The 14,714-nt window shown below is 43.2% G+C and overlaps 1 pseudogene; it reads left to right on the forward strand.

Moving 5' to 3' along the window:
• The first annotated feature begins 7,645 nt into the window (after window positions 1–7,645).
• LOC148055473 (protein NYNRIN-like) lies at window positions 7,646–9,614 on the forward strand (annotated as a pseudogene).
• Window positions 9,615–14,714: the final 5,100 nt, after the last annotated feature.

Below are 14,714 nucleotides of genomic sequence, written 5' to 3' on the forward strand. Positions count from 1 at the left end.
CTAATAATGTGAGCACAAGCACATGGCAGAGCTGACACTTCTCTTACTCCTGGTATAAGCTCTTTGTCAGCCACATTACGAGGTAAAAGCAATGATGATCTAATCAGGTCTGACAAGAACTTGTCCCAAAAACTTTGAAATTATGAGGAAGACTATTTGAAATATGGATTTACATCCACTATTGCTAATGATGAACCTTGCCCTACATGTATATTGTGACTTGAGATATTAGATAATGATAGTATGAAGCCATCACGATTAGCAAGACGTTTAAAAACTAAGCATCCAGAACATGAAGACAAACCGCTGCAATTTTTTCTGCGATGTTTAAAGTCATGCAATATTCAATCCAGTACTTTACAAAATTTCACTAAACTTAATGATAAATGTTTAGAAGCCTCTTTTGAGGCTTCTTACATAATAGTGAAAGACAAAAAGCCACATACCATTGGGTAAAAGCTTGTTCTTCCTGCTGCTATGAAAATGAAAATGGCTGAAATAATAAAAGGAAAACAATACAGCAACGGGGGGGTGCAGGGGTGGCTTCTGTGAGAAGATGCCAGAAGCTGCCCCCATGTCAGACAGATCCAGTTTCAGCCAGCTCCAAGACAGACCTGCTGCTGGCCAAAGCTGAGCCAATCAGCAATGGTGGTAGCACCTCTGTGATAACATATTTAAGAAAGGGCAAAAAACCACTGTGCAACAGCTGTGATAGAGGAATGAGAAAATGTGAGAGAAACAACCCTGCAGACACCAAGGTCAGTGAAGAAGGAGGGGGAGGAGGTGCTCCAGGCGCCAGAGCAGAGATTCCCCTGCAGCCCATGGAGAAGACCATGGTGAGGCAGGTTGTACCCCTGCAGCCCATGGAGGAACACAATTAATTTCCCCAAGTCGAGTCTGTTTTGCCCATGACAGTAATTGTTGAGTGATCTCCCTGTCCTTATCTCAACCCACAAGCTTTTTCATCTTATTTTCTCCCCCTGTCTTGCTGAGGAGAGGGAGTGAGAGAGCAGCTTGGTGGGCTCCTGGCAACCAGCCAAGGTCAACCCACCACAAAAATGCATAGAACACATTGCTGAATATTTAAAGAAACAAGTATTAGAACAAATTACACAGTGTGGGAGGTTTGCTATACATTTGGCTGAAAGTACAGATGTTTCTTTTGTACCGCACAGAGGTTCACTGGTTATCTTGTGGCAAAGCGCTTAAAAGGGTTGTCAGACTTAAAGATGACTTACACATTTTTATTTTAGAAAAAAGATAGAAAAAAGAAAGACAAGTGTTCCAAATTTGTTGACCTTTTTTTGACAAGTGGCTGTCAGTAGTATGCTGCCTAGCAGATATTTAAAAAAAATAAACACACTTAATGTGTCCCTTCAAGAAAAAGGTGACGTTTTAACCATGAGTGAGAAAGTAACTGCTTTTCAAAAGAAACTTGTGCTATGGGGAGAGCATTTTGAAAATGAATGTTTGGAAATGTTTCTATCGTTATGTGATTTTGGTGCCGAAAACGGTGTAAGTGTGCCACCTATAAAAACTCTCATATCTGTACACTTAAAAAACTTAGAAACAGAATTTTCTAACTTGTTCAGTGAAGAGCTTCAGTGAACCCATTTGTTAAAAATATAAAAATGCAGCACCTTTTGATTAGGTTGCAAGAACAACCGACTGACATCAGAGAAGATGGAAATCTACTATCTGAATTTCAACAACAACCTTTGCATAATTGGTGCATGGGACTGAAAAATGAGTATCATGATTGATTTAGTAAGCGTAGCCAACGATGCACTTCTTCCATTTGGATCTATGTATCTTTGTGAGGTATCTTTTTTAGCTATGACAGCCATGAAAACCAAGTATTGAAATAAACTGAATTTATGAACCAGACCTTTGAATTGCAGCATCACAAAGTGTTAAACCAAGATTTAAAAAAATAATGAAGCATACTCAATCATATTGTATTAAGTATTCATTGATTTTTGGGGTTCATCTCCATGGGTTAGTGCCCTAATCACCTAGCTATTTTGGGATGTCATTAGGCAGGGCAGAGAATGAAAGGAATCATATATTAAGAATCAACAGCTTTAAAAAACTGCCTCCATCAAGCTTCACACCCCATCACTGCTGCCCTCACATCTGGGAGTCTTGACATCTTTGCAAACCTCCACTCCCCAGTCAGTTTACAATTACTTCACCAGTAGAGTTGTTTGAGATGTCTTTGGCAGCCTCTCTGTCTCTATTTTACTGGGAGACTGCTAAGAGGCTCAGATTAAACCTGATAAGGCATAGAACAGTAACAAAAGAGTTTGGAATCAGAAAATCATGTCCTGACCAAATCTAATACTAAGAATATATTAAAATAATCCATTTATACTTTTGTAGTGTACAAACTTAAATTTAAAACAAAACTGAAGAACAGCAAAAAGAAATTGGTAAATGCACAAGTTGACTGGATTTTTACCTCTGTACATAATTTCTTTTTTAAAGCAGAGAAATAATGCCAAAATATATATAAAGAAAAGTCAACAGAAAGTAAGTATAAGGGTCTTCTTTTACAAAAGCATAATTGTCATGGTTAAACCCCAGCCAGCAACTAAGCACCACACAGCCACTCGCTCACTCCCCCCCGGTGGGATGGGGGAGAGAATCGGAAGAGTAAAAGTGAGAAAACTCATGGGTTGAGATAAAGACAGTTTAATAGGTAAAGCAAAAGCCGCGTGCACAAGCAAAGCAAAGCAAGGAATTCATTCACTACTTCCCGTGGGCAGGCAGGTGTTCAGCCACCTCCAGGAAAGCAGGGCTCCATCACATGTAACGGTTACTTGGGAAGACAAATGGCATCACACCGAACATTCTTCTTCCCCCAATTTATATACTGAGCATGATGTCATATGGTATGGAATAGCCCTTTGGCCAGTCTGGGTCAGCTGTCCTAGCTATGCTCCCTCCCAGCTTCTTATGCACCTGGCAGAGCACGAGAAGCTGAAAAGTCCTTGACTAGTGTAAACTCTGCTCAGCAAGAACCAAAACATCAGTGCGTTATCAACATTATTCTCATCCTAAATCCAAAACACAGCACTCTACCAGCTACTAAGAAGAAAACTAACTCTATCCCAGCTGAAACCAGGACAATAATTTAAAATGTAAAATACTAATATATGGAATTTAAAACTACATAGAAAAGCTTTACTTCCAAACAACATTACAAGGTTTTTTTGCTATTGTTGCAATCTGCATCTAAAAATGTATTTTGCTATCACCACAACAATGTTATAGCATTACATATGTTCATACAGTCAGTTAAACAGCTCAGCTAACAAGAATGGCAATAGACAAATGAGAAATATGAGAGCTCAGTACTGTAAAGCACAGCCATTCATGCATATTGACTTCCCTGGGTGTGTTCCACATTGATTGCTCATTGTCTCTGCCTCTCCTGTTAACAAATCCTTTGACCTGTCTTAATTAGCCAGGGACCTAAAAAGTGAAACCCAGTTTGAAAAGTCAAATATGAAAAACATTCCTGCTATTATTCAACAAAACTCTTTTAAATGTCTGTATTTTGAAGGGAATTAGTATATATGACAATAACAGTAGATTTTTGATAGGTGCATATGGAAGATAAGTCTGATTTCTAACATCTGCGTGTCATCTCAGTAGTGAACGTTATGAGAATTTGCCAAGAGCTTTGAGAACTTTGTGCTTGTCAGTGAGTTGTGTACTGTTTGCATTTTTTGCTTTGAATTTCAGTTTTTAAATATGTGAAAATAATCAAACTAGAAGAAATGTCATGTGAGAATATGAACATTTGTGTATCACTGAAAGTGACTGGTATAGTGATTTGGGGTTTTAATTGTCAACACTGCACACTGACCATTCTCACTGTTAATGAAGAATAAATGTTCTTTACATCAGGAAGTAGAGGGTGACAGACATATGAACTATGAAAAACAGAACACATTTTTTAATCTTTGAAACAAAGTAATTTTTGCTTGAACAGACACATTAAGAAGCATATACATGCAAATCTGGTTTAGATCATATGAAAATCTCTAGGATCAGGAATGTTCTTTTTCTTTCTTAATCGCTTTAGTCGCTCCCCAAATTAAATGCAATTTAAACCTCTATCAATATGCATTCAAAATCAAAATTTCCCATTAGTGCTGTTTGTAACTAAGAAATGTGTGCCTGTTGACACGAGAGCGAATGACATGAGCGAATCTGCAAAGCTCAAGAGAAAAAAGAGAACGATACCATAACAGCTACCTGTCTGATATTGATTTCACCATCTTTCCACTCAAACATTTTCTTCAGCATTCTTTTCTAGCTTTCTCCTGGTGACATACTACAAGAACGTGGGATACCTTGCTCTGAAGAGAAGATTTTTTTGTGTGTGTGAACTCAAATTGACAAAGCATAATTTAAAATGTAAAATACTAATATCTGGAGTTTAAAATTACATAGAAAAGTTTCACTTCCAAACAACATGGAGAGGTCTTACTCAAGGTCAGGATAACATTAAGGAGACTACTACATTTATTGCTCAGCTCTCATGCTTTCAGTCATGACATCTTTGAATAGCGAGTTAGGGGTCAATTAAACCAAAAAGTTATCACTGTCATAAAGTGACTGACTACTATAATATCTGATCCCAAATAAAAAAAAAATATTTACAGGCATTCATTTCATTGTGGGGATCGTAAATTGTGACAGTCAAGCTCCATGTTTATTGGTAAGGTTCAGAATTTGAACACAGAATTTACACATCACCTTGCTGGGTAAAAAAGAGGATTGTACATCAAAACGGGTCCTCTGTGACTTCTGGTGACACTGGGCACATAAGGACTGAATCCTTAGCTAGGCAGATAACAGCTGGAAAATAAGAGCAAGAGAATTCACAATGGTCTGATCTGAGCACGAGTAGGTATAAATATTTTTCTCTTTACTTCAGTCCATTTTTACCTTTTTCTGCATTTTCTGCAAATATCTTCATTCTACTTTTATCAGATCCTAGCTCTTCTAAAGAACAATATCAAGGTAACTTGATAGCGACAAAAGGAGGGCCAGGGAGAATCTCCCTCCTTTGTTGGATGAGGAGGGAAACTTTGCCACGAAGGATGAGGAGAAGGCTGAGGTACTTAATGCCTTCTTTGCCTCAGTCTTTAATAGTCAGACTGGTCATCCTCGGGGTTTTCAGGCCCCTGAGCTGGGAGATGGAGATAGGATGCAGAATGAAGCCCTGGTTGTCAAAGAGGTGGCAGTCACCGACCTGCTCCTCCACCTGGATGCGCACAAGTCCATGGGGCCAGATGGGATCCACCTGAGGATACTGAGGGAGCTGGCAGAGGAGCTGGCCAAGCCACTCGCCATCATTTCTCAGCAGTCCTGGTCAACCAGGGAGGTCCCAGATGACTGGAAGTTAGAAAATGTGACGCCCCTCTACAAGAAGGGTTGGAAGGAGGAGGATCCAGGGAACTACAGGCCTGTCAGCCTGACCTCGGTGCCGGGGAAGGTCATGGAGCAGGTCATCTTGAGTGCCATTACGCTGCACGCGCGGGACAACCGGGGGATCAGGCCCAGCCAGCATGGGTTTATGAAAGGGAGGTCCTGCTTCACTAGCCTGGTCTCCTTCTATGACAAGGTGACCCGCTTAGTGGATGAGGGGAAGGCTGTGGATGTTGTCTACTTGGACTTTAGTAAGGCCTTTGACACAGTCTCCCACAGCATTCTCCTGGAGAAGCTGGCTGCACACAGCTTGGATAAGTGCACTCTGCGATGGGTTAAAAACTGGCTGGACGGCCGAGCCCAGAGAGTGGTGGTGAATGGAGTCAAATCCAGTTGGCGGCCGGTCACGAGTGGTGTTCCCCAGGGCTCAGTACTGGGGCCGGTCCTGTTCAATATCTTCATTGATGATCTGGACGAGGGGATTGAGTGCACCCTCAGGAAGTTTGCAGATGACACCAAGCTGGGTGGAAGTGTCGATCTGCTGGAGGGCAGGAAGGTCCTGCAGAGGGACCTGGACAGGCTGGATCGTTGGGCCGGGGCCAACTGTATGATATTCAACAAGGCTAAGTGCCGGGTCCTGCACTTCAGCCACAACAACCCCATGCAATGCTACAGGCTGGGGGAGGAGTGGCTGGAGAGCTGCCTGGCGGAAAAAGACCTGGGGGTGTTGGTTGACAGCTGGCTGAACATGAGCCAGCAGTGTGCTCAGGTGGCCAAGAGGGCCAATGGCATCCTGGCCTGTATCAAGAATAGTGTGGCCAGCAGGACCAGGGAGGTGATAGTGCCCCTGTACTCGGCACTGGTGAGGCCGCACCTCGAGTACTGTGTTCAGTTTTGGGCCCCTCACTACAAGAAGGACATTGAGGTGCTGGAGCCTGTCCAAAGAAGGGCAACGAAGTTGGTGAAGGGTCTAGAGAACAAGTGTTATGAGGAGCGGCTGAGGGAGCTGGGGTTGTTTAGTCTGGAGAAGAGGAGGCTGAGGGGAGACCTTATTGCTCTCTACAACTACCTGAAAGGAGGTTGTAGCGAGGTGGGGGTCGGTCTCTTCTCCCTAGTAACAAGCGATAGGATGAGAGGAAACGGCCTCAAGCTGTGCCAGGGGAGGTTTAGGTTGGACATTAGGAAAAACTTCTTCACTGAAAGGGTAGTCAGGCATTGGAACAGGCTGCCCAGGGAAGTGGTTGAGTCCCCATCCCTGGAGGTATTTAAAAGACGGATAGACATGGTGCTTGAGGACATGGTTTAGTGGTGGACTTGGCAGTGTTAGGTTAACGGTTGGACTCGATGATCTTAAGGGTCTTTTCCAACCTTAACGATTCTATGATTCTAACTGCCAAATACCAAGACACTACATCCTTACAGATGTATCAATGAGTAAAAGTAGTTCACTTGTTCACCTGGACAGTGTTCAGCACCATAGAAATGTCTTCAGAATTTTCAAAGGGTAACAATATTTATTTCTACCACTCTGCATAAATGATGTTGAAGGAATCACTTTTTAATATTTTAGCAGGGAAAAAGAAATATTTTGCTTATGGGACTGCAAGAGATTGGGGCAGGGTTTAAGGTTTTTGAGGGTTTGGGAGGTGTTCAGTTTGTGTTTTGTAACTCTTAGTCTCCTCAGATTGCTGTAGATCTTTCCTATTTCTCCTTCTGCTTTCATTCAGGTGCTTTTCTGTTTTTCACTCCCACTCCCACTTGTTTTTAGCCATCATGGTCTGCTCTAGTTTACTTCCATCCTCAGCTCTGGAACCTAACACTGTTCCCCCCACCCCCCTCCATCTTTTTCTCTGAGGAAAAGGAGGAAATTTCAAGTTCTCATCCCTAATACAAGAAACGAATAGTCACATGATGTCTACCAGAAGAAAAAGAACTGTGAAATGGTCTCATAAAAAGAGGCATCTATCTCAGATGTGACTACCAAATATTTGTAAATACTTCATTTCCCAGCAACAATGCCAACAAAAGCCAACTCAGCATGGCCACTACTGAGGTAGGTTCAGTAGCTGTTTTGTGCCAAGATGAAGGTGGTGTTATGAGGGATAGGGAGGCATGGAAACAAGTTACTGCACGGAGATATAAGAGGAACCCCTCATTACCCTCTCAGCTACCTTTATAGAATAAGTATGAGGCTCTGGGTATGGTAGACAAAGCACATGATGAGATAGATGAGGAGGAACCTATGCAAGTACTCTCACCAAGGTCAGATCAACCAACCCTTCACATCAAGAGCTGCATTAAGACCAGCACTGAGAAGAAACAATGGCAAGTTATGGTCATAGGTGACCTTGCACAGAAAGGGTCAACAGGACAGTATGATAAAGCTTTTGGAAGTCACAGTAACTGCTTAAATAAAAACTCCTTATTTTGTTAGTATCAATGTAAGACTAAAAGGCAGATTTTGTCCTCCCTGTCCTGATATCAGACCACATAGACTAATGCCTTTGAGAAGCTATGGGCAAAACCAGAGCCGTGATCTTTGGGTCACAGAGCTGGATAGTCACATTTTCAGAGAGCTGCCTGATGGGACATCCATACCATTTCACACCGCAGAGACCAGCAGCTACCATAAGTTCATGCAGCTCATCACAGCACTATTTACACCTGTCAGTCTGCACCAGGAAGCAGGACTGGTTCCAGCTGGGCTACTCTGTGCAGCTGCAATGGCACAGGAATATATGTTATTTGTTTAATAGTATTACAGAATAAATGGTCTAGAAAATGTGTCTTGTTATGGTAGTATAGGGTTCTGTGATGTACCAAAGGCCTGCCTGGGACCAGTGCCAATCATAGACACAATCACAACAGCAAGAACTGCTCTAAATTCACTGGCTCCATATCCACAGGCAGAAATGACCCCAAAACAATCTATTACTCTTAAATTAGGCAGATGGAAAGACACTATATTCAGAACTGATATTTCCATCACCACTTCCAACACCACCCTTATGGCTTTTACTGAGACTAGGAGAGACTAAGGTGTTCAGAAGCATAGGGTATCTCCCAGCTTAGCTGCCCATACAATCACAAGCCAAAGACATAATTTTACAATCAGTGTCTCCTCCATAACTCCACTTCTGAAGTTCTTTCTCAGTGTTTATTCAGTTACATTTCAGGCTACCCTGTGAGCTTTTCCAAGAAAGAACTATGTAGAAAGGCATACAGATGCTGAATAAAGATCTCAACATTTGTCTTAAACTTCTAAATTATTACGTTAATGGTATTTGGACCAGGCAGCGTTTTGCTAAGACAAATGACAGCTTGAATGGAACATACCAATGAAACACGTGTTGTAAAAGTCAAATCAAGACACAATGGGAGAACTGGGAAGCAAAACAAGATGACAGCAGAATATGGATTTCCTGAACCAGGAAAACTGGTTTTGCCAAAGAAATATTTAATTACCGTGGCCAGGCGGTTTCACGACAAAGCTCATGGAGGAGCAGAGGCAGTGGCTAACCAGGTGCAAAAAATGTGGACAGCACCAGGAATTTATGCTGCCACAAAAAGGATCACCAGTAGCTGCCCAACCTGCCAAAAATTTTCAAGTATCATGCCGAGCTCAGAGTTAGGGGGACGACCATGGGCCTACTTCCCTTCTCAGGGATGACAAATAGATCACACAGATATGCTATCCACCAGTGCATACAAACATTTAGTAGTTATAGTAGACCAATTGTCAGGTTGGGTAGAAGCTTTCTCCATGAGAAAAGCGAACACAGGGGGAGTAGTAAAAGCATTATTAAAGGAAATTATAACCAGATATGGAATTCCCAAATCAATTGAATCAGACAGGGGGACAGGTAGAAAGAATGAACAGAACCTTCAAAGAAAAGATAGCAAAAATATCCACAAACAGTGGTTTGGAGTGGCCGGACGCATTGCACTTAGCTCTATGGGATGTGCGAAATGCCCCATGACAACCCATAGGACTAATGCCAGCAGAAATTTTCTTTGGGAGACATTTGGCCATACCAGGGACTTATATCCCAGCTAAGACCAGCCTGTTGGATGGAGATGAATGATTGACCCAGTATGTTATAAGTATGCAGAAACAGTTTGCAGACCATAAAAAATATGCTCAAATGGTACCAATTGGCACCACCTGAAGTAGAGGTACATGATATACAGCCTGGGGATAAAGTTCTAATAAAGATATTTTCTCGAAAGTCTAAGCTAGAACCAAAATGGGAAGGGCCATATACTGTTTTACTATGTTCTTACTTTGCTGTTAAAGATTCAGGAAAAGAAAATTGGATACACCACTCATACATCAAACGAGTGAGGGATAGCCAACCAGCTGACAAACTGGAACACCCCTTAGGATCCTCTCTATTAGCATTAGGGACTAATCAATGACCTTTGTCTGACATATTAAGCAGGAATGCTTAATAAAAAAAACATGGGGAGGACTGTTGTAGAAGTCACTTTCTAGCTCAAATAAGAATCCAAAGGCCTGTTGAAGCCTTAGACTGCAAGCTGTGAACTTTCACCTAGATATGCTGACTATATGCTGAACTCCTACACAGCTACATGAAGGAAGGCCCTGAAACCGGTGCAAATCAGAAAGATAAGGTAGCCACAACCATCGGCAGAAGCTGCAACTATTCAAGATAAGAAAAGGAATGTCCTGCCTGGAGACAGAGAAAGGATCCAAAAAGGACCAAGAAGACCCCAGACCCAAATATTACTATTGGACTGAACGTTCGCATGAAGGGAGGGGAACTTAACCTGTAAGGGTATAATTGCCCAGGGATTTCTTTGTTTGGGGTCCCTCCCCAGAGGCACCCAGCTCGAGCTGCTCTCCTGAGGAGGAAGGAGGGGCAGAGACAACATGTGATGAAATGACCGCAACCCCCATTCCCTATCCCCCTGCGCCGCTGTGGGGGGGAGGAGGTAGAGAAGTTGGGAGTGAAGTTGAGCCCGGAAAGAAGGGAGGGAGGGGGGGAAGGTGTTTTTAAGATTTGTTCTTATTTCTCATTATCCTATTCTGATTTTCATTGGCAATAAATTAAATTAATTTCCCCAAGTTGAGCCTGTTTTGCCCATGATGGTAATTGTTGAGTTATCTCCCTGTCCGTATCTCGACCCACGAGCCTTTTTTCGTATTTTTCTCCCCCTGTCCAGCTGAGGAGGTGGGAATGATAGAGAGGCTTGGTGGGCACCTGGTGTCAAGCCAAGGTCAACCCACCACAGATATCTAATGTCAGGGATTTGTATGATTATCTTTGTATGATTATCATCATATTTTATTGGAATTGGTAACAATTTACTCATTATCATCAATGGGTTTCTAAAAAACATTTTTCTTTACATTAAGTTTGTTTCTTACCTCTCCTCAGAGGCAGAAATATATATTCATGTGTAGATCAAATCACTGTTAATTTGGCTTGCTGCTCTTCTTTCCAGATACATTGTTAACACATCATTTTTATGACCCTTTTGCTACATTTATAGAATCTTTGCTGGTATGTTTAATTATTTGGAATGTGGATTTTTTTACAGCTAAATAAAAATTTTGTTCCAAATCAAGCACAGATTAAGAGCAATACACACAGGCTCTTGTATCTGCACCTACAATTTTGTGGTTAGAATGAGTTGCACATGATAATATGGCATTTGCTTTTTCAAAATTTTGGAAACCATTCATCAAGATTAAGAATCTGGCTAGCTGTGAGTAGAATTACACAGTTTGCACATTTAAGTGCAATATTTCCATATGAAGGTTCAGGATTTTCTGGTCAAAGCCACAGGCAAAATCCCATTGATTTCTATGGCAGGAGTAGACCGAAGATATGCAGACATACAACTTGCATAACTGGATCAATCTTAATTTTTAAAAGCAGGACTTGAGACATATGATCTCACCTTATCGATATAGTTGATAGCCCAGCTGAAGTGCCTCTATACCAATGCATGCAGCATGGGTAACAAACAGGAGGAGCTGGAAAACACTGTGCAGCTAGAAAGCTATGATCTAATCACTATCACTAAAACATGGTAGGATGAGTCACACAACTGGAGCGCTGCAATTGATGACTATAAACTGTTCAGAAGGGACAGGCAAAGAAGGAGGGGTGGGGGGGATTGTTGTCCTCTAAGTAAAATAATGGCTTGACTGCACAGAGCTGTCAGAAAAACAGCAATGAACAGGTCAAGAGCTTATGGGTAAAAACTAGGGATCAAGCCAGCAAAGGAAACCTCGTGGTTAGTGTTTAATACAGGCTGCCCAACCAAGAGGAGCCTGTTGACAAAGCGTTCTTACTTCAACTACAGGAAGCATCGCGCTCGCAGGCCCTGATCCTGCTGGGGGACTTCAGTCACCCTGACATCTGCTGGAAAAGCAGCACAGCAAGCTGTAAGCAGTCCAGGAGATTCTTGGAGAGTGTCAAGGATAATCTCTTAATCCAGGTGATGGACAGCCTGACCAGAGGAGAAGCATTACTGGACCTCTTGCTTACCAACACAGATGAACTAATTAGAGAGGTCAAGATTGGAGGCAGCCTGGGCTGCAGTGATCATGCCCTGGTGGAATTCACAATCTTGAGGGATATGGGCCAGGTAGAGTCAGGTCGCTGAATTTTAGGAGAACAAACTTTCAGTTGTTTAAGGAATTAGTGGATTGACAAGACATTCTTGCTGCTAAATTGGAGATGGGGATGAATGGACTGAGAGCAACCCTACAGAGAAGGACTTGGGGATATTGGTGGATGAAAAATTGGACATGAGCCAGCAATGTGTGCTTGTAGCCCAGAAAGCCAATCATAGAATCATAGAATGGTTTGGGATGGAAGACCTTTAAATGTCATCTAGTGCAATGCCCACTGCAATGAGCAGGGACATCTTCCACTAGACCAGGTTGCTCAAAGCCCCATCCAACCTGGCCTTGAACACTTCCAGGGATGGAGCATCTACCACCTCTCTGGGCAACCTGTTCCAGTGTTTCACTACCCTCATTGTAAAAAATTTCTTCCTTAAATCTAGTCTGAATCTACCCTCTTGGAGTTTAAAACCATTACCCCTTGTCTTATCGCTGCTGGCCCTGCTAAAAAGTCTGTCCCCATCTTTCTTATAAGTCCCATTTAAGTATTGAAAGGCTGCAATAAGGTCTCCAAGGAGCCTTTTCTCCTCCAGACTGAATATTCTCAACTCTCTCAGCCTTTCTTCATAGGAGAGGTGTTCCATCCCTCTGATAACTTTTGTGGCCCTCCTCTGGACCTGCTCCAACAGGTCCATGTCTTTCTTGTACTGGGGACCCCAGAGCTGGATGCAGTACTCCAGGTGGGGTCTCACCAGAGTGGAGCAGAGGGGGAGAATCTCCTCCCTCGACCTGCTGGCTACGCTTCTTTTTATGCGGCCCAGGATATGATTGGCTGTCTAGGCTGCAAACGCACATTTCTGGCTCATATCTAATTTTTCGACCACCAGCATCCCCAAGTCTTTCTCTGCAGGGCTGCTCTCAATCCATTCATCCCCCAGCCTGTACTGATAATGAGGGTTGCCCTGACCCAGATGCAGCGCCTTGCATTTGGCCTTGTTGAACCTGTGGCAGTGTGCTCCCCCTGTACCCTCCTGCCTCTCCCCCCCATCTGACCTTTTCCCATGGCCCTGCTCAAGTGATAATCACCAGTGGCAGTTGTGATGGATGCATCCAGCTCGGAGTGGATTCAGGGGAGACAGATAACAGAACAGCCAAGGGCTAATTTATGGCAATGTGTCTACCTAACCACAGTGCTGGTCAGTGTCCAACTCAAGCTAGATTTGGAAGAAACTAACATACGAAGCTGGTATGTAAATATGACTATGAGTCAATCATGTAACCCCCATAAATAGTGAGCAGCCCAAGAGTCCTTTGAGCTGTCCTGCATGGCAGCAGGCTGCATGCCAGGATCTCCCCTTGAGTAGGGACGCCTCTCAAGGTTACTCCTCAAGGTTGAGAGATTCCTTGCCACAACAGATCCTCGGTAAGTGACTAATAGCATGCTAAACTTTGAAATCTTAGCTAAGTGATATAAAGGATTGATTGCGCATATATAATCCTTTAGACATAAACCGTTGACCAAGTCTGGGACTAGGATTGGATCCAGCCGCACCTAGGCTCCTCTCTGAGAAGGAGTTTAGAAAGCAAGGGGGTCCTCTCTGAACCTCATGACTCAATGGGAGGGTCTCCCTGACAGTCTTGTCTGACCCTGTCTCCTATGCAGTAAATAATCCAGTGTATCTTGCCACCAAATCTTGTTAAACCACTGTCGCATTTATTATCAAACTTTGTTATCAATAAACATATTGCTCTTACAAGTGCACTCTCACTCCATCCGCGACAGAACCTCATGAGGTTCACATGGGCCCATTTCTCAAGCTTGTTCAGGTCCCTCTGGATGGCATCCCATCCCTCAGGCATGTCAACTGCACCACTCAGCTTGGTGTCATTTGCAAACTTGCTGAGGGTGCACTCAATCATAGAATCATAGAATGGTTTGGGTTGGAAGGGACCTTTAAAGGTCATCTAGTCCATCTCCCCTGCAATTGGCAGGGACATCTACAACTAGATCAGGTTGCTCAGAGCCCCACCCAGCCTGTCCTTGAATGTTTCCAAGGATGGGGCATCTACCACCTCTCTGGGAAATCTGTTCCAGTGTTTCACCACCCTCATTGTAAAAAATTTCTTCCTTATATCTAGTCTGAATCTACCCTCCTTTAGTTTAAAACCATTACCCCTTGTCTTATCGCTGCTGGCCCTGCTAAAAAGTCTGTCCCCATCTTTCTTATAAGCCCCCTTTAAGTATTGAAAGGCCGCAATAAGGTCTCCCTTCAGCCTTCTCTTCTCCAGGCTGAACAACCCCAGCTCTTTCAGCCTTTCCTCATAGCAGAGGTGTTTCATCCCTCTGATCATTTTTGTGGCCCTCCTCTGGACCTGCTCCAATAGGTCCATGTCTGTCTTGTACTGAGGACCCCAGAGCTGGATGCAGTACTCTAGGTGGGGTCTCACCAGAGCAGAGTAGAGGGGCAGAATCACCTCCCTCGACCTGCTGGTCAATGCTTCTTTTGATGCAGCCCAGGATATGGTTGGCTTTCTGGGCTGTGAGAGCACATTGCTGGCTCATGTCCAGCTTTTCATCTATCAGTACCCCCAAGTCCTTCTCCTCGGGGCTGCTCTCAATCTCTTCATCCCCCAGCCTGTATTGATACCAGGGATTACCCCAACCGAA

The sequence above is a fragment of the Nipponia nippon genome, unplaced genomic scaffold (assembly GCF_047370975.1).
Source record: "Nipponia nippon isolate SJK-2023a ecotype South Korea unplaced genomic scaffold, ASM4737097v1 scaffold_22, whole genome shotgun sequence".
Taxonomy (NCBI): Eukaryota; Metazoa; Chordata; class Aves; order Pelecaniformes; family Threskiornithidae; genus Nipponia; species Nipponia nippon.